The sequence below is a fragment of the Oncorhynchus mykiss genome, chromosome 15 (genome assembly GCF_057628025.1).
Source record: "Oncorhynchus mykiss isolate SJ-2025 chromosome 15, ASM5762802v1, whole genome shotgun sequence".
In the NCBI taxonomy this organism is placed as follows: Eukaryota; Metazoa; Chordata; class Actinopteri; order Salmoniformes; family Salmonidae; genus Oncorhynchus; species Oncorhynchus mykiss.
Window position 1 is genome coordinate 75892501 of NC_143036.1, and position 19435 is coordinate 75911935.

Sequence of the window (19435 nt, forward strand, 5' to 3'; positions counted from 1 at the left end):
CTCCCCAATTAAGGTGCCACCAACCCCCTGTGGGGTAGAGGTGCTGTGTTAACTGCTTGTAGTTGTAAATGAAGAGGGTGTCATGCCTGGTTTCCCTGGTTACAAGGCTATGTCTGTCTGCCTGCCTGCCTGCCTGCCTGCCTGCCTATCTTTCTGCCTGCCCGTCTGTCCGTCTGTCTGTCTATCTGTCTGCCTGCCCGTCTATCTGTCTGCCTGCCCGTCTATCTGTCTACCTGTCCGTCTGTCTGTCTGCCCGTCTATCTGTCTGCCTGCCTGTCTATCTGTCCGTTCATCTGTCTGCCTGCCCGTCTGCCCGTCTGTCTGTCTGTCTGCCCGCCCGGCCGTCTGTCTGTCTGCCTGCCTGCCCGTCTGTCTGTCTGTCTGCCTGCCCGTCTGTCTGCCTGCCTGCCCGTCTATCTGTCTGCCTGCCTGCCCGTCTATCTGTCTGCCCATCTATCTGTCTGTCTGTTTGTCTGCCCATCCGTCCGTCTGTCTGTCTGCCCATCCGTCCGTCTGTACTGTCTCACCGGGGGGATTGATATCAGGCTTTGAGCTGCAGGGATGTCAGTAGAGACAGACAGACACTACATGGTTGAATGTTAAGGCTCCCCAGGCCTGCTTTACAGCAGAGACAACCCACTGTCTAACACAAGTGTCTGTCTGTCTGTCTACTAGATGAAATGGTCAATTCATACTCTAAGCGATGTACTTAGAGACACATAATGAAATGTCCTTCATCTCCTCCTTGACTCCCCGTGCCCTCCCCCGCCCACATTCATCATCCCATAGACGTCAGGAGAGAAAATGGAGAGCTATATTACTGACTTCACAACAAGACCATGCAGTTCAGCTCTGCTGCTAACAGTGACACTACAGCCTACACAATGTAGAGAGGACTCGTGCAGAGAGAGAGAGAGAGAGACAGAGAGCGAGAGAGAGAGAGAGAGAGAGAGACAGAGAGTGAGAGAGACAGAGAGAGAGAGAGAGAGAGAGAGAGAGAGAGAGACAGAGAGAGAAACAGAGAGAAATAGAGAGAGAGAGGCAGCGAGAGAGACAGAGAGAGAGACAGAGAGAGAGAGAGAGAGAGAGAGAGAGAGAGAGAGAGAGAGAGAGAGAGAGGAAGATGATTGGATAGAGATAAATAGAGAGACAGAAAGAGAGAGACAGAGAGAGAAAGAGAGTAGGAGAGAGATAGTGTTTGGAATCGAGACAGAGAGATGGAGAGAGGTAAAGACAGGTAGAAGCCGAGAGAGAGAGAAAAAGGAGAAAGAGAGATGAGAGAAAGAGAGAGAAGGGACTGTGAGACATGCCGGTAAGGGAGCCAGGTAGAGACGGGCTGTTTAATTGAAATACCCTCCTCGTCCTCCTGCGCAAGGTCATCCGGGCTGGAGGTGGCGCTGTGGTCCTCCTCATAGTCCCTGAACACATCTGATGAGGACACCATGCAGGACTCTTTCAGAGGCCACCACATCACACAACTACACTGGGGGACATTATGGTCTCTGAACACATCTGATGAGGACACCAGACCAGGACTCTTTCAGTGGCCTCACAGGGACACGGCAGAGACCACCACGTTAAAAGTCCTTTAATAGAGTTGACTGTCTATACCCTCATACCATGGGTAATGTCCTACCAACATACTAAGATCCCCAACCGACACTTTCACAAAGAAGGATTTACATGTGATGATGGTGATTAGGGCTGTGACCAACTTACACATACACCCTGCCGTCACACCAGACAGAATAGATGTTACATCTTCCTGTACTGTTGTGCTTTAGTCCCAGACTGTCTGTCTGTATTGGGTGCTTATTGTTCTGTTACAAGACAATCACAAACAGGAAAGCTATTGATCGTGTCTGGGTTTATAAAAATGGAAATTCACCACAGCCACTAAGGTAGCTGCTGAATAATGTTTAGAGAGTAAATATGGATCCCAAATGCTACCCTATTCCCTGTGGGTCTCTGTGAACCCTGGACAAAAGTAGTGCACTACATGGGGAATAGGGTGCCACTCGGGACACCGCCTAGATAAAGGGGCTCGCTGTCTGTCCCTGCTGGCGGTTGCTAGGCTGGGGGTTGCCATGGCGACTGTGTCTGCGTGGGAGCAGAGAGAAAGTAGTCCCTACCTTTGGTGTATCTATTCAGTTTATTTAAACTCCACAAGGACATTGTATTAGGTGGTTATTGTACTTTGACAAGACAATCACAAACCGGACAGCTATTGATCCTCTGTAGCTCAGTTGGTAGAGCATGGCGTTTTCATCCTTTTGGATAAAAGTCTTCGCTTAATGGCATTTATTGATTAACTGGCCAACTTGCCCTGGCGACAGAGTGGGAGAACAGAGAGAAAGTAGTCCCTACCTCTGAAAGTAGAAAGTAGTCCCTACCTCTGAAAGTAGAAAGCAGTCCCTACCTCTGAAAGTAGAAAGTAGTCCCTACCTCTGAAAGTAGAAAGTAGTCCCTACCTCTGAAAGTAGAAAGTAGTCCCTACCTCTGAAAGTAGAAAGTAGTCCCTACCTCTGAAAGTAGAAAGTAGTCCCTACCTCTGAAAGTAGAAAGTAGTCCCTACCTCTGAAAGTAGAAAGTAGTCCCTACTCCTGGTGTAACTGTTCAGTTGTTGTCCCAGACTCCATATGGGTATAAATAAGGTGGTTATTGTACTGTTACAAGACAATCACAACAGTGTGTGGTGGAGCAGAGAGAAAGTAGTCCCTACCTCTGGTGTCCTCTTTGGGGATGTAGTACAGGAACTTGCCGGCAGGGTACTCTGCAGCGCGGCGATACCACACGGGGAAGTGGTCCATCGTAAAGATGTTCTCCTTGTCCGACGGAGACAGGAATTTCCTGTGAGGGGTCAGAATTGGGTGTAACACCGATACAAATGATTAATAAGTAATCAATCAAATATATAAAAAAAACATTTATGAGCATTTGTAAACATCTATAAGCGTTTAAAAGGCTTTTTAATGAAAGCTTTCATAAAGTGTTGCCAAAATGTTGAAATCAAGAAGCCAGTGCAGAGCGAGGAAGGCAGGCTGGGATCTACAGGATTATAATCTACTGTCTTGGTCCTAGTTAAAATGACCTACAGGATTATAATCTACTGTCTTGGTCCTAGTTAAAATGACCTACAGGATTATAATCTACTGTCTTGGTCCTAGTTAAAATGACCTGCAGGATTATAATCTACTGTCTTGGTCCTAGTTAAAATGATCTACAGGATTATAATCTACTGTCTTGGTCCTAGTTAAAATGATCTACAGGATTATAATCTACTGTCTTGGTCCTAGTTAAAATGATCTACAGGATTATAATCTACTGTCTTGGTCCTAGTTAAAATGACCTGCAGGATTATAATCTACTGTCTTGGTCCTAGTTAAAATGATCTACAGGATTATAATCTACTGTCTTGGTCCTAGTTAAAATGACCTGCAGGATTATAATCTACTGTCTTGGTCCTAGTTAAAATGATCTACAGGATTATAATCTACTGTCTTGGTCCTAGTTAAAATGACCTACAGGATTATAATCTACTGTCTTGGTCCTAGTTAAAATGATCTACAGGATTATAATCTACTGTCTTGGTCCTAGTTAAAATGATCTACAGGATTATAATCTACTGTCTTGGTCCTAGTTAAAATGATCTACAGGATTATAATCTACTGTCTTGGTCCTAGTTAAAATGACCTGCAGGATTATAATCTACTGTCTTGGTCCTAGTTAAAATGACCTACAGGATTATAATCTACTGTCTTGGTCCTAGTTAAAATTACCTACAGGATTATAATCTACTGTCTTGGTCCTAGTTAAAATGATCTACAGGATTATAATCTACTGTCTTGGTCCTAGTTAAAATGATCAACAGGATTATAATCTACTGTCTCGGTACTAGTTAAAAGCTTTAACTAAACCAAAGTAGATCATTTTAAGATTGTTCTATACATTAGTTGGGGTCTATATCAGCTTCAATATGAGGTCCTAAACCTGGCATGAAAGGTCATCATTATAGTTGTAGCTGCGTGGGCTAATATAGTCCAAATGTTTGGGGTAAATTGAGCCAATGATTGAGCCAATGGCAAGTTGAGCAAATTGAAGGGTTTTCTTGCCGTGTTTAATGCAAGGCATTATCGCTGGGATAGGATCTACAGGATTATAATCTACTGTCTTGGTCCTAGTTAAAAGCTTTGCTTCTGCAAGGGATAGAGATGCAGAAGCCGGTCCATAGAAGCTTGCTTTTTGCAACGAAAATAAACCTTTAAGACCAAAATGAACCAAAATCAGGTCATTTTCTGTCATGTACTGACTTGGAGAAGACCTTTGGTCTGGAAACACAGGAGTTGGGAGGGTCACAGGTCACAAGAAGGGGTCAGGGGTACATGGTAAAATACAGAGAGCCAGATTCAGAAAGAAACCATGTCAGAAGAACAATGTGTTGTTGAAGCAGTGTGTAGAGGGGAGAGGGGGGTAAATTGAGCCAAAGAGGTAAATTGAGCCAAAGAGGTAAATTGAGCCAAAGGGGTAAATTGATCCAAAGGGGTAAATTGATCCAAAGGGGTAAATTGAGCCAAAGGGGTAAATTGAGCCAAAGGGGTAAATTGAGCCAAAGGGGTAAATTGAGCCAAAGGGGTAAATTGATCCAAAGGGGTAAATTGAGCCATGTGGTAAATTGAGCCAAAGGGGTAAATTGAGCCAAAGAGGTAAATTGAGCCAAAGAGGTAAATTGAGCCAAAGGGGTAAATTGATCCAAAGGGGTAAATTGATCCAAAGGGGTAAATTGAGCCAAAGGGGTAAATTGAGCCAAAGGGGTAAATTGAGCCAAAGGGGTAAATTGATCCAAAGGGGTAAATTGAGCCATGTGGTAAATTGAGCCAAAGGGGTAAATTGAGCCAAAGGGGTAAATTGAGCCAAAGGGGTAAATTGATCCATGTGGTAAATTGAGCCAAAGGGGTAAATTGAGCTTAAGGGCCAAATTGAGCCAAAGGGGTAAATTGAGCCAAAGGGGTAAATTGATCCATGTGGGAAATTGAGCCAAAGGGGTAAATTGAGCCAAAGGGGTAAATTGATCCAAAGGGGTAAATTGATCCAAAGGGGTAAATTGAGCCAAAGGGGTAAATTGAGCCAAAGGGGTAAATTGAGCCAAAGGGGTAAATTGATCCATGTGGTAAATTGATCCAAAGGGGTAAATTGAGCCAAAGGGGTAAATTGAGCTATGTGGTAAATTGAGCCAAAGGGGTAAATTGAGCCAAAGGGGTAAATTGAGCCAAAGGGGTAAATTGAGCCAAAGAGGTAAATTGATCCATGTGGTAAATTGATCCAAAGGGGTAAATTGAGCCATGTGGTAAATTGAGCCAAAGGGGTAAATTGAGCCAAAGGGGTAAATTGAGCCAAAGGGGTAAATTGATCCAAAGGGGTAAATTGATCCAAAGGGGTAAATTGATCCAAAGGGGTAAATTGAGCCAAAGGGGTAAATTGAGCCAAAGGGGTAAATTGATCCAAAGGGGTAAATTGAGCCATGTGGTAAATTGAGCCAAAGGGGTAAATTGATCCATGTGGTAAATTGAGCCAAAGGGGTAAATTGAGCTAAAGGGGCAAATTGAGCCAAAGGGGTAAATTGAGCCAAAGGGGTAAATTGATCCATGTGGGAAATTGAGCCAAAGGGGTAAATTGATCCAAAGGGGTAAATTGATCCAAAGGGGTAAATTGATCCAAAGGGGTAAATTGAGCCAAAGGGGTAAATTGAGCCAAAGGGGTAAATTGATCCATGTGGTAAATTGATCCAAAGGGGTAAATTGAGCCAAAGGGGTAAATTGAGCCATGTGATAAATTGATCAAAAGGGGTAAATTGAGCCAAAGGGGTAAATTGATCCAAAGGGGTAAATTGAGCCAAATGGGTAAATTGAGCCAAATGGGTAAATTGAGCCAAAGGGGTAAATTGAGCCAAATGGGTAAATTGAGCCAAAGGGGTAAATTGAGCCAAAGGGGTAAATTGAGCCAAAGGGGTAAATTGAGCCAAAGGGGTAAATTGAGCCAAAGGGGTAAATTGAGCCAAAGGGGTAAATTGAGCCAAAGGGGTAAATTGAGCCATGTGGTAAATTGAGCCAAAGGGGTAAATTGAGCCATGTGGTAAATTGATCCAAAGGGGTAAATTGATCCAAAGGGGTAAATTGATCCAAAGGGGTAAATTGAGCCAAAGGGGTAAATTGAGCCAAAGGGGTAAATTGATCCATGTGGTAAATTGATCCAAAGGGGTAAATTGAGCCAAAGGGGTAAATTGAGCCATGTGATAAATTGATCAAAAGGGGTAAATTGAGCCAAAGGGGTAAATTGATCCAAAGGGGTAAATTGAGCCAAATGGGTAAATTGAGCCAAATGGGTAAATTGAGCCAAAGGGGTAAATTGAGCCAAATGGGTAAATTGAGCCAAAGGGGTAAATTGAGCCAAAGGGGTAAATTGAGCCAAAGGGGTAAATTGAGCCAAAGGGGTAAATTGAGCCAAAGGGGTAAATTGAGCCAAAGGGGTAAATTGAGCCAAAGGGGTAAATTGAGCCATGTGGTAAATTGAGCCAAAGGGGTAAATTGAGCCATGTGGTAAATTGAGCCAAAGGGGTAAATTGAGCCAAAGGGGTAAATTGAGCCATGTGGTAAATTGAGCCACCTTTGTTTCTAGGAAACAATACACCACATGAATCATTTAACCAAATATTTAGGAAGAGGTCTTCATTTCATGGAGTCAGTGAAGGAAGAAACCACATGGAAAAAGGGGTAAGGAAGTTACAGTAGATCAAAAAAACAGACTTTCCCCAAGTCAAATGAATGTGTTGTTATACAGTAGGTTTCATAAGCTGTGTGGGCTAATATAGTCAAAAGGTTTGCCTTGAGCTAAATTGAGCCAATGGTTGAGCCAATGGCCATGAGGTAAATTGAGCCAATGACCATGGGGTAAATTGAGCCAATGGCCATGAGGTAAATTGAGCCAATGACCATGGGGTAAATTGAGCCAATGGCCATGAGGTAAATTGAGCCAATGGCCATGAGGTAAATTGAGCCAATGGCCATGAGGTAAATTGAGCCAATGACCATGGGGTAAATTGAGCCAATGGCCATGAGGTAAATTGAGCCAATGACCATGGGGTAAATTGAGCCAATGGCCATGAGGTAAATTGAGCCAATGGCCATGAGGTAAATTGAGCCAATGGCCATGAGGTAAATTGAGCCAATGGCCATGAGGTAAATTGAGCCAATGACCATGAGGTAAATTGAGCCAATGGCCATGGGGTAAGTTGAGCCAATGGCCATGAGGTAAGTTGAGCCAATGGCCATGAGGTAAATTGAGCCAATGGCCATGAGGTAAATTGAGCCAATGACCATGGGGTAAATTGAGCCAATGGCCATGAGGTAAATTGAGCCAATGGCCATGAGGTAAATTGAGCCAATGGCCATGAGGTAAATTGAGCCAATGGCCATGAGGTAAATTGAGCCAATGGCCATGAGGTAAATTGGGCCAATGGCCATGAGGTAAATTGAGCCAATGACCATGGGGTAAATTGAGCCAATGGCCATGGGGTAAATTGAGCCAATGGCCATGGGGTAAATTGAGCCAATGGCCATGAGGTAAATTGAGCCAATGGCCATGGGGTAAATTGAGCCAATGGCCATGGGGTAAGTTGAGCCAATGGTCATGGGGTAAATTGAGCCAATGGCCATGGGGTAAATTGAGCCAATGGCCATGAGGTAAATTGAGCCAATGGCCATGAGGTAAGTTGAGCCAATGGCCATGAGGTAAGTTGAGCCAATGGCCATGAGGTAAATTGAGCCAATGGCCATGAGGTAAGTTGAGCCAATGGCCATGGGGTAAGTTGAGCCAATGGCCATGGGGTAAATTGAGCCAATGGCCATGAGGTAAGTTGAGCCAATGGCCATGAGGTAAGTTGAGCCAATGGCCATGAGGTAAGTTGAGCCAATGGCCATGGGGTAAGTTGAGCCAATGGCCATGGGGTAAATTGAGCCAATGGCCATGAGGTAAGTTGAGCCAATGGCCATGAGGTAAGTTGAGCCAATGGCCATGAGGTAAGTTGAGCCAATGGCCATGAGGTAAATTGAGCCAATGGCCATGAGGTAAATTGAGCCAATGGCCATGAGGTAAATTGAGCCAATGGCCATGAGGTAAATTGAGCCAATGGCCATGAGGTAAATTGAGCCAATGGCCATGAGGTAAATTGAGCCAATGGCCGTGGGGTAAATTGAGCCAATGGCCATGAGGTAAATTGAGCCAATGGCCATGAGGTAAATTGAGCCAATGGCCATGAGGTAAATTGAGCCAATGGCCATGAGGTAAATTGAGCCAATGGCCATGAGGTAAATTGAGCCAATGGCCATGAGGTAAATTGAGCCAATGGCCATGAGGTAAGTTGAGCCAATGGCCATGAGGTAAATTGAGCCAATGACCATGAGGTAAGTTGAGCCAATGGCCATGAGGTAAATTGAGCCAATGGCCATGAGGTAAATTGAGCCAATGACCATGAGGTAAGTTGAGCCAATGGCCATGAGGTAAGTTGAGCCAATGGCCATGAGGTAAGTTGAGCCAATGGCCATGAGGTAAGTTGAGCCAATGGCCATGAGGTAAGTTGAGCCAATGGCCATGAGGTAAGTTGAGCCAATGGCCATGAGGTAAATTGAGCCAATGGCCATGAGGTAAATTGAGCCAATGGCCATGAGGTAAATTGAGCCAATGGCCATGAGGTAAATTGAGCCAATGGCCATGAGGTAAGTTGAGCCAATGGCCATGAGGTAAATTGAGCCAATGACCATGAGGTAAGTTGAGCCAATGGCCATGAGGTAAATTGAGCCAATGGCCATGAGGTAAATTGAGCCAATGACCATGAGGTAAGTTGAGCCAATGGCCATGAGGTAAGTTGAGCCAATGGCCATGAGGTAAGTTGAGCCAATGGCCATGAGGTAAGTTGAGCCAATGGCCATGAGGTAAGTTGAGCCAATGGCCATGAGGTAAGTTGAGCCAATGACCATGAGGTAAGTTGAGCCAATGGCCATGGGGTAAGTTGAGCCAATGGTCATGAGGTAAGTTGAGCCAATGGCCATGAGGTAAATTGAGCCAATGGCCATGGGGTAAGTTGAGCCAATGACCATGGGGTAAATTGAGCCAATGGCCATGAGGTAAATTGAGCCAATGGCCATGAGGTAAATTGAGCCAATGGCCGTCGTTCAAGTTAATCAAATGTAAGTGTTTTCTTCCCAGGCGTAATGCAAGGTACTATCTCTGGGATATGAGGTAACAACAGGGCCTGTGTTAAAAGTGCTTACAAATCACAAAGTGTTTGTTAGGTATGAAGCCTGTGTTAAAAGAGCCATAAAAAGACACACAAAAAAAAGCAATTGTGACGAATTGTGTTTAAGAAATAAAGATAAGACATGGTTTTAAAATGGTAGTGGTAATATTCTGTACAGACATTTGTAGGTGGCTTAATTTACCCTGTCCTGCAGACAAGATATGTTTACTGTAACTTTACTTTCCTATGACAGAGTGATGCTGAATGTAAAGAATGTCTCATCTTACCCCACTCTCCTCTACTGTATTGGACAACCTAGATGCCCCGACCAGAAGAGGCTGCTGAGGGGAGGACGACTCATAATAATGGCTGGAAGGAGCGAATGGAATGGCCTCAAACACATGGAAACCGTGTGATTGATATATGTGATACCATTCCACTAATGTCGCTCCAGCCAGTACCACAAGCCTGTCCTCCCCAATTAAGGTTCCACCAACCGCCAGTGGACCCGGCAGTACCTTCATCACCCACTAGAGGGCCATGATAGTCCACAGGAGCATATTTCTGAATGTAATATCAATTCAAGGGGCTATAGGTAATATCAATTCAAGGGGTAATATCTCCACAAAAGAAACAACACAAACACGTCCCTCAGCAATAAGAGCAATAACCCGGCCATCCCTGTCCACCATCCCTGTCCACCATCCCTGTCCACCATCCCTGTCCACCATCCCTGTCCACCATCCCTGTCCACCCTCCCTGTCCACCATCCCTGTCCACCCTCCCTGTCCACCATCCCTGTCCACCATCCCTGCCCACCATCCCTGTCCACCATCCCTGTCCACCATCCCTGTCCACCATCCCTGTCCACCCTCCCTGTCCACCAGCCCTGTCCACCATCCCTGTCCACCATCCCTGTCCACCATCCCTGTAAGAGGGACTCTCCATTTTGCAGAGTCGGCAAGTTCGTTTTCAAAACAAATTTCAAATCAAATGGATGGGTCCCAAATGCTACTCTAATCCCTTTATAATACACTACCTCAACCAGAATCCATAGGGCCTTTATAATACACTACCTCAACCAGAGTCCATAGGGCCTTTATAATACACTACCTCTAAACCAGAGTCCATATATAATACACTACCTCAACCAGAGTCCATAGGGCCTATATAATACACTACCTCTAAACCAGAGTCCATAGGGCCTATATAATACACTACTTCTAAACTAGAGTCCATATATAATACACTACCTCTAAACCAGAGTCCATATATAATACACTACCTCTAAACCAGAGTCCATAGGGCCTATATAATACACTACCTCTAAACCAGAGTCCATATATAATACACTACCTCTAAACCAGAGTCCATAGGGCCTATATAATACACTACCTCTAAACCAGAGTCCATATATAATACACTACCTCTAAACCAGAGTCCATATATAATACACTACCTCTAAACCAGAGTCCATATATAATACACTACCTCTAAACCAGAGTCTATAGGGCCTATATAATACACTACCTCTAAACCAGAGTCCATAGGGCCTATATAATACACTACCTCTAAACCAGAGTCCATATATAATACACTACCTCTAAACCAGAGTCTATAGGGCCTATATAATACACTACTTCTAAACCAGAGTCCATATATAATACACTACCTCTAAACCAGAGTCCATATATAATACACTACCTCTAAACCAGAGTCCATAGGGCCTATATAATACACTACCTCTAAACCAGAGTCCATAGGGCCTTTATAATACACTACCTCTAAACCAGAGTCCATATATAATACACTACCTCTAAACCAGAGTCCATATATAATACACTACCTCTAAACCAGAGTCCATATATAATACACTACCTCTAAACCAGAGTCCATATATAATACACTACCTCTAAACCAGAGTCCATATATAATACACTACCTCTAAACCAGAGTCCATATAATACACTACCTCTAAACCAGAGTCTATAGGGCCTATATAATACACTACCTCTAAACCAGAGTCCATATATAATACACTACCTCTAAACCAGAGTCCATATATAATACACTACCTCTAAACCAGAGTCCATATATAATACACTACCTCTAAACCAGAGTCCATATAATACACTACCTCTAAACCAGTCTATAGGGCCTATATAATACACTACCTCTAAACCAGTCTATAGGGCCTATATAATACACTACCTCTAAACCAGAGTCTATAGGGCCTATATAATACACTACCTCTAAACCAGAGTCCATATATAATACACTACCTCTAAACCAGAGTCCATAGGGCCTATATAATACACTACCTCTAAACCAGAGTCCATAGGGCCTATATAATACACTACCTCTAAACCAGAGTCCATATATAATACACTACCTCTAAACCAGAGTCCATATATAATACACTACCTGTAAACCAGAGTCCATATATAATACACTACCTCTAAACCAGAGTCTATAGGGCCTATATAATACACTACCTCTAAACCAGAGTCCATAGGGCTTATATAATACACTACCTCTAAACCAGAGTCCATATATAATACACTACCTCTAAACCAGAGTCCATATATAATACACTACCTCTAAACCAGAGTCCATATATAATACACTACCTCTAAACCAGAGTCCATATATAATACACTACCTCTAAACCAGAGTCCATATATAATACACTACCTCTAAACCAGAGTCTATAGGGCCTATATAATACACTACCTCTAAACCAGAGTCTATAGGGCCTATATAATACACTACTTCTAAACCAGAGTCCATAGGGCCTATATAATACACTACCTCTAAACCAGAGTCCATATATAATACACTACCTCTAAACCAGAGTCCATATAATACACTACCTCTAAACCAGAGTCCATAGGGCCTATATAATACACTACCTCTAAACCAGAGTCCATAGGGCCTTTATAATACACTACCTCTAAACCAGAGTCCATAGGGCCTATATAATACACTACCTCAAAACCAGAGTCCATAGGGCCTATATAATACACTACCTCTAAACCAGAGTCCATAGGGCCTATATAATACACTACCTCTAAACCAGAGTCCATAGGGCCTTTATAATACACTACCTCTAAACCAGAGTCCATAGGGCCTATATAATACACTACCTCTAAACCAGAGTCCATAGGGCCTATATAATACACTACCTCTAAACCAGAGTCCATAGGGCCTATATAATACACTACCTCTAAACCAGAGTCCATATATAATACACTACCTCTAAACCAGAGTCCATAGGGCCTATATAATACACTACCTCTAAACCAGAGTCCATAGGGCCTATATAATACACTACCTCTAAACCAGAGTCCATATATAATACACTACCTCTAAACCAGAGTACATATATAATACACTACCTCTAAACCAGAGTCCATAGGGCCTATGTAATACACTACCTCTAAACCAGAGTACATATATAATACACTACCTCTAAACCAGAGTACATAGGGCCTATATAATACACTACCTCTAAACCAGAGTACATAGGGCCTATATAATACACTACCTCTAAACCAGAGTCCATATATAATACACTACCTCTAAACCAGAGTCCACATATAATACACTACCTCTAAACCAGAGTCCACAGGGCCTATATAATACACTACCTCTAAACCAGAGTCATAGGGCCTATATAATACACTACCTCTAAACCAGAGTCCATAGGGCCTATATAATACACTACCTCTAAACCAGAGTCCATAGGGCCTATATAATACACTACCTCTAAACCAGAGTGATTAGGGCCTATATAATACACTACCTCTAAACCAGAGTCCATAGGGCCTATATAATACACTACCTCTAAACCAGAGTCTATAGGGCCTATATAATACACTACCTCTAAACCAGAGTCCATATGGCTTATATAATACACTAACTCTAAACCAGAGTCCATATATAATACACTACCTCTAAACCAGAGTCCATATATAATACACTACCTCTAAACCAGAGTCCATATATAATACACTACCTCTAAACCAGAGTCTATAGGGCCTATATAATACACTACTTCTAAACCAGAGTCCATATATAATAAACTACCTCTAAACCAGAGTCCATATATAATACACTACCTCTAAACCAGAGTCCATAGGGCCTATATAATACACTACCTCTAAACCAGAGTCCATAGGGCCTTTATAATACACTACCTCTAAACCAGAGTCCATAGGGCCTATATAATACACTACCTCAAAACCAGAGTCCATAGGGCCTATATAATACACTACCTCTAAACCAGAGTCTATAGGGCCTATATAATACACTACCTCTAAACCAGAGTACATATATAATACACTACCTCTAAACCAGAGTACATATATAATACACTACCTCTAAACCAGAGTCCATATATAATACACTACCTCTAAACCAGAGTCCATATATAATACACTACCTCTAAACCAGAGTCCATATATAATACACTACCTCTAAACCAGTGTCCATAGGGCCTATATAATACACTACCTCTAAACCAGAGTCCATATATAATACACTACCTCTAAACCAGAGTCCATAGGGCCTATATAATACACTACCTCTAAACCAGAGTCCATAGGGCCTATATAATACACTACCTCTAAACCAGAGTCCATATATAATACACTACCTCAACCAGAGTCCATAGGGCCTATATAATACACTACCTCTAAACCAGAGTCCATAGGGCCTATATAATACACTACTTCTAAACTAGAGTCCATATATAATACACTACCTCTAAACCAGAGTCCATATATAATACACTACCTCTAAACCAGAGTCCATAGGGCCTATATAATACACTACCTCTAAACCAGAGTCCATATATAATACACTACCTCTAAACCAGAGTCCATAGGGCCTATATAATACACTACCTCTAAACCAGAGTCCATATATAATACACTACCTCTAAACCAGAGTCCATATATAATACACTACCTCTAAACCAGAGTCCATATATAATACACTACCTCTAAACCAGAGTCTATAGGGCCTATATAATACACTACCTCTAAACCAGAGTCCATAGGGCCTATATAATACACTACCTCTAAACCAGAGTCTATAGGGCCTATATAATACACTACTTCTAAACCAGAGTCCATATATAATACACTACCTCTAAACCAGAGTCCATATATAATACACTACCTCTAAACCAGAGTCCATAGGGCCTATATAATACACTACCTCTAAACCAGAGTCCATAGGGCCTTTATAATACACTACCTCTAAACCAGAGTCCATATATAATACACTACCTCTAAACCAGAGTCCATATATAATACACTACCTCTAAACCAGAGTCCATATATAATACACTACCTCTAAACCAGAGTCCATATATAATACACTACCTCTAAACCAGAGTCCATATATAATACACTACCTCTAAACCAGTGTCCATAGGGCCTATATAATACACTACCTCTAAACCAGAGTCCATATATAATACACTACCTCTAAACCAGAGTCCATAGGGCCTATATAATACACTACCTCTAAACCAGAGTCCATAGGGCCTATATAATACACTACCTCTAAACCAGAGTCCATATATAATACACTACCTCAACCAGAGTCCATAGGGCCTATATAATACACTACCTCTAAACCAGAGTCCATAGGGCCTATATAATACACTACTTCTAAACTAGAGTCCATATATAATACACTACCTCTAAACCAGAGTCCATATATAATACACTACCTCTAAACCAGAGTCCATAGGGCCTATATAATACACTACCTCTAAACCAGAGTCCATATATAATACACTACCTCTAAACCAGAGTCCATAGGGCCTATATAATACACTACCTCTAAACCAGAGTCCATATATAATACACTACCTCTAAACCAGAGTCCATATATAATACACTACCTCTAAACCAGAGTCCATATATAATACACTACCTCTAAACCAGAGTCTATAGGGCCTATATAATACACTACCTCTAAACCAGAGTCCATAGGGCCTATATAATACACTACCTCTAAACCAGAGTCTATAGGGCCTATATAATACACTACTTCTAAACCAGAGTCCATATATAATACACTACCTCTAAACCAGAGTCCATATATAATACACTACCTCTAAACCAGAGTCCATAGGGCCTATATAATACACTACCTCTAAACCAGAGTCCATAGGGCCTTTATAATACACTACCTCTAAACCAGAGTCCATATATAATACACTACCTCTAAACCAGAGTCCATATATAATACACTACCTCTAAACCAGAGTCCATATATAATACACTACCTCTAAACCAGAGTCCATATATAATACACTACCTCTAAACCAGAGTCCATATATAATACACTACCTCTAAACCAGAGTCCATATGGCTTATATAATACACTAACTCTAAACCAGAGTCCATATATAATACACTACCTCTAAACCAGAGTCCATATATAATACACTACCTCTAAACCAGAGTCCATATATAATACACTACCTCTAAACCAGAGTCTATAGGGCCTATATAATACACTACTTCTAAACCAGAGTCCATATATAATAAACTACCTCTAAACCAGAGTCCATATATAATACACTACCTCTAAACCAGAGTCCATAGGGCCTATATAATACACTACCTCTAAACCAGAGTCCATAGGGCCTTTATAATACACTACCTCTAAACCAGAGTCCATAGGGCCTATATAATACACTACCTCAAAACCAGAGTCCATAGGGCCTATATAATACACTACCTCTAAACCAGAGTCTATAGGGCCTATATAATACACTACCTCTAAACCAGAGTACATATATAATACACTACCTCTAAACCAGAGTACATATATAATACACTACCTCTAAACCAGAGTCCATATATAATACACTACCTCTAAACCAGAGTCCATATATAATACACTACCTCTAAACCAGAGTCCATATATAATACACTACCTCTAAACCAGTGTCCATAGGGCCTATATAATACACTACCTCTAAACCAGAGTCCATATATAATACACTACCTCTAAACCAGAGTCCATAGGGCCTATATAATACACTACCTCTAAACCAGAGTCCATAGGGCCTATATAATACACTACCTCTAAACCAGAGTCCATATATAATACACTACCTCAACCAGAGTCCATAGGGCCTATATAATACACTACCTCTAAACCAGAGTCCATAGGGCCTATATAATACACTACTTCTAAACTAGAGTCCATATATAATACACTACCTCTAAACCAGAGTCCATATATAATACACTACCTCTAAACCAGAGTCCATAGGGCCTATATAATACACTACCTCTAAACCAGAGTCCATATATAATACACTACCTCTAAACCAGAGTCCATATATAATACACTACCTCTAAACCAGAGTCCATATATAATACACTACCTCTAAACCAGAGTCCATATATAATACACTACCTCTAAACCAGAGTCTATAGGGCCTATATAATACACTACCTCTAAACCAGAGTCCATAGGGCCTATATAATACACTACCTCTAAACCAGAGTCTATAGGGCCTATATAATACACTACTTCTAAACCAGAGTCCATATATAATACACTACCTCTAAACCAGAGTCCATATATAATACACTACCTCTAAACCAGAGTCCATAGGGCCTATATAATACACTACCTCTAAACCAGAGTCCATAGGGCCTTTATAATACACTACCTCTAAACCAGAGTCCATATATAATACACTACCTCTAAACCAGAGTCCATATATAATACACTACCTCTAAACCAGAGTCCATATATAATACACTACCTCTAAACCAGAGTCCATATATAATACACTACCTCTAAACCAGAGTCCATATATAATACACTACCTCTAAACCAGAGTCCATATGGCTTATATAATACACTAACTCTAAACCAGAGTCCATATATAATACACTACCTCTAAACCAGAGTCCATATATAATACACTACCTCTAAACCAGAGTCCATATATAATACACTACCTCTAAACCAGAGTCTATAGGGCCTATATAATACACTACTTCTAAACCAGAGTCCATATATAATAAACTACCTCTAAACCAGAGTCCATATATAATACACTACCTCTAAACCAGAGTCCATAGGGCCTATATAATACACTACCTCTAAACCAGAGTCCATAGGGCCTTTATAATACACTACCTCTAAACCAGAGTCCATAGGGCCTATATAATACACTACCTCAAAACCAGAGTCCATAGGGCCTATATAATACACTACCTCTAAACCAGAGTCTATAGGGCCTATATAATACACTACCTCTAAACCAGAGTACATATATAATACACTACCTCTAAACCAGAGTACATATATAATACACTACCTCTAAACCAGAGTCCATATATAATACACTACCTCTAAACCAGAGTCCATATATAATACACTACCTCTAAACCAGAGTCCATATATAATACACTACCTCTAAACCAGTGTCCATAGGGCCTATATAATACACTACCTCTAAACCAGAGTCCATATATAATACACTACCTCTAAACCAGAGTCCATAGGGCCTATATAATACACTACCTCTAAACCAGAGTCCATAGGGCCTATATAATACACTACCTCTAAACCAGAGTCCATATATAATACACTACCTCAACCAGAGTCCATAGGGCCTATATAATACACTACCTCTAAACCAGAGTCCATAGGGCCTATATAATACACTACTTCTAAACTAGAGTCCATATATAATACACTACCTCTAAACCAGAGTCCATATATAATACACTACCTCTAAACCAGAGTCCATAGGGCCTATATAATACACTACCTCTAAACCAGAGTCCATATATAATACACTACCTCTAAACCAGAGTCCATAGGGCCTATATAATACACTACCTCTAAACCAGAGTCCATATATAATACACTACCTCTAAACCAGAGTCCATATATAATACACTACCTCTAAACCAGAGTCCATATATAATACACTACCTCTAAACCAGAGTCTATAGGGCCTATATAATACACTACCTCTAAACCAGAGTCCATAGGGCCTATATAATACACTACCTCTAAACCAGAGTCTATAGGGCCTATATAATACACTACTTCTAAACCAGAGTCCATATATAATACACTACCTCTAAACCAGAGTCCATATATAATACACTACCTCTAAACCAGAGTCCATAGGGCCTATATAATACACTACCTCTAAACCAGAGTCCATAGGGCCTTTATAATACACTACCTCTAAACCAGAGTCCATATATAATACACTACCTCTAAACCAGAGTCCATATATAATACACTACCTCTAAACCAGAGTCCATATATAATACACTACCTCTAAACCAGAGTCCATATATAATACACTACCTCTAAACCAGAGTCCATATATAATACACTACCTCTAAACCAGAGTCCATATGGCTTATATAATACACTAACTCTAAACCAGAGTCCATATATAATACACTACCTCTAAACCAGAGTCCATATATAATACACTACCTCTAAACCAGAGTCCATATATAATACACTACCTCTAAACCAGAGTCTATAGGGCCTATATAATACACTACTTCTAAACCAGAGTCCATATATAATAAACTACCTCTAAACCAGAGTCCATATATAATACACTACCTCTAAACCAGAGTCCATAGGGCCTATATAATACACTACCTCTAAACCAGAGTCCATAGGGCCTTTATAATACACTACCTCTAAACCAGAGTCCATAGGGCCTATATAATACACTACCTCAAAACCAGAGTCCATAGGGCCTATATAATACACTACCTCTAAACCAGAGTCTATAGGGCCTATATAATACATTACCTCTAAACCAGAGTACATATATAATACACTACCTCTAAACCAGAGTACATATATAATACACTACCTCTAAACCAGAGTCCATATATAATACACTACCTCTAAACCAGAGTCCATATATAATACACTACCTCTAAACCAGAGTCCATATATAATACACTACCTCTAAACCAGTGTCCATAGGGCCTATATAATACACTACCTCTAAACCAGAGTCCATATATAATACACTACCTCTAAACCAGAGTCCATAGGGCCTATATAATACACTACCTCTAAACCAGAGTCCATAGGGCCTATATAATACAC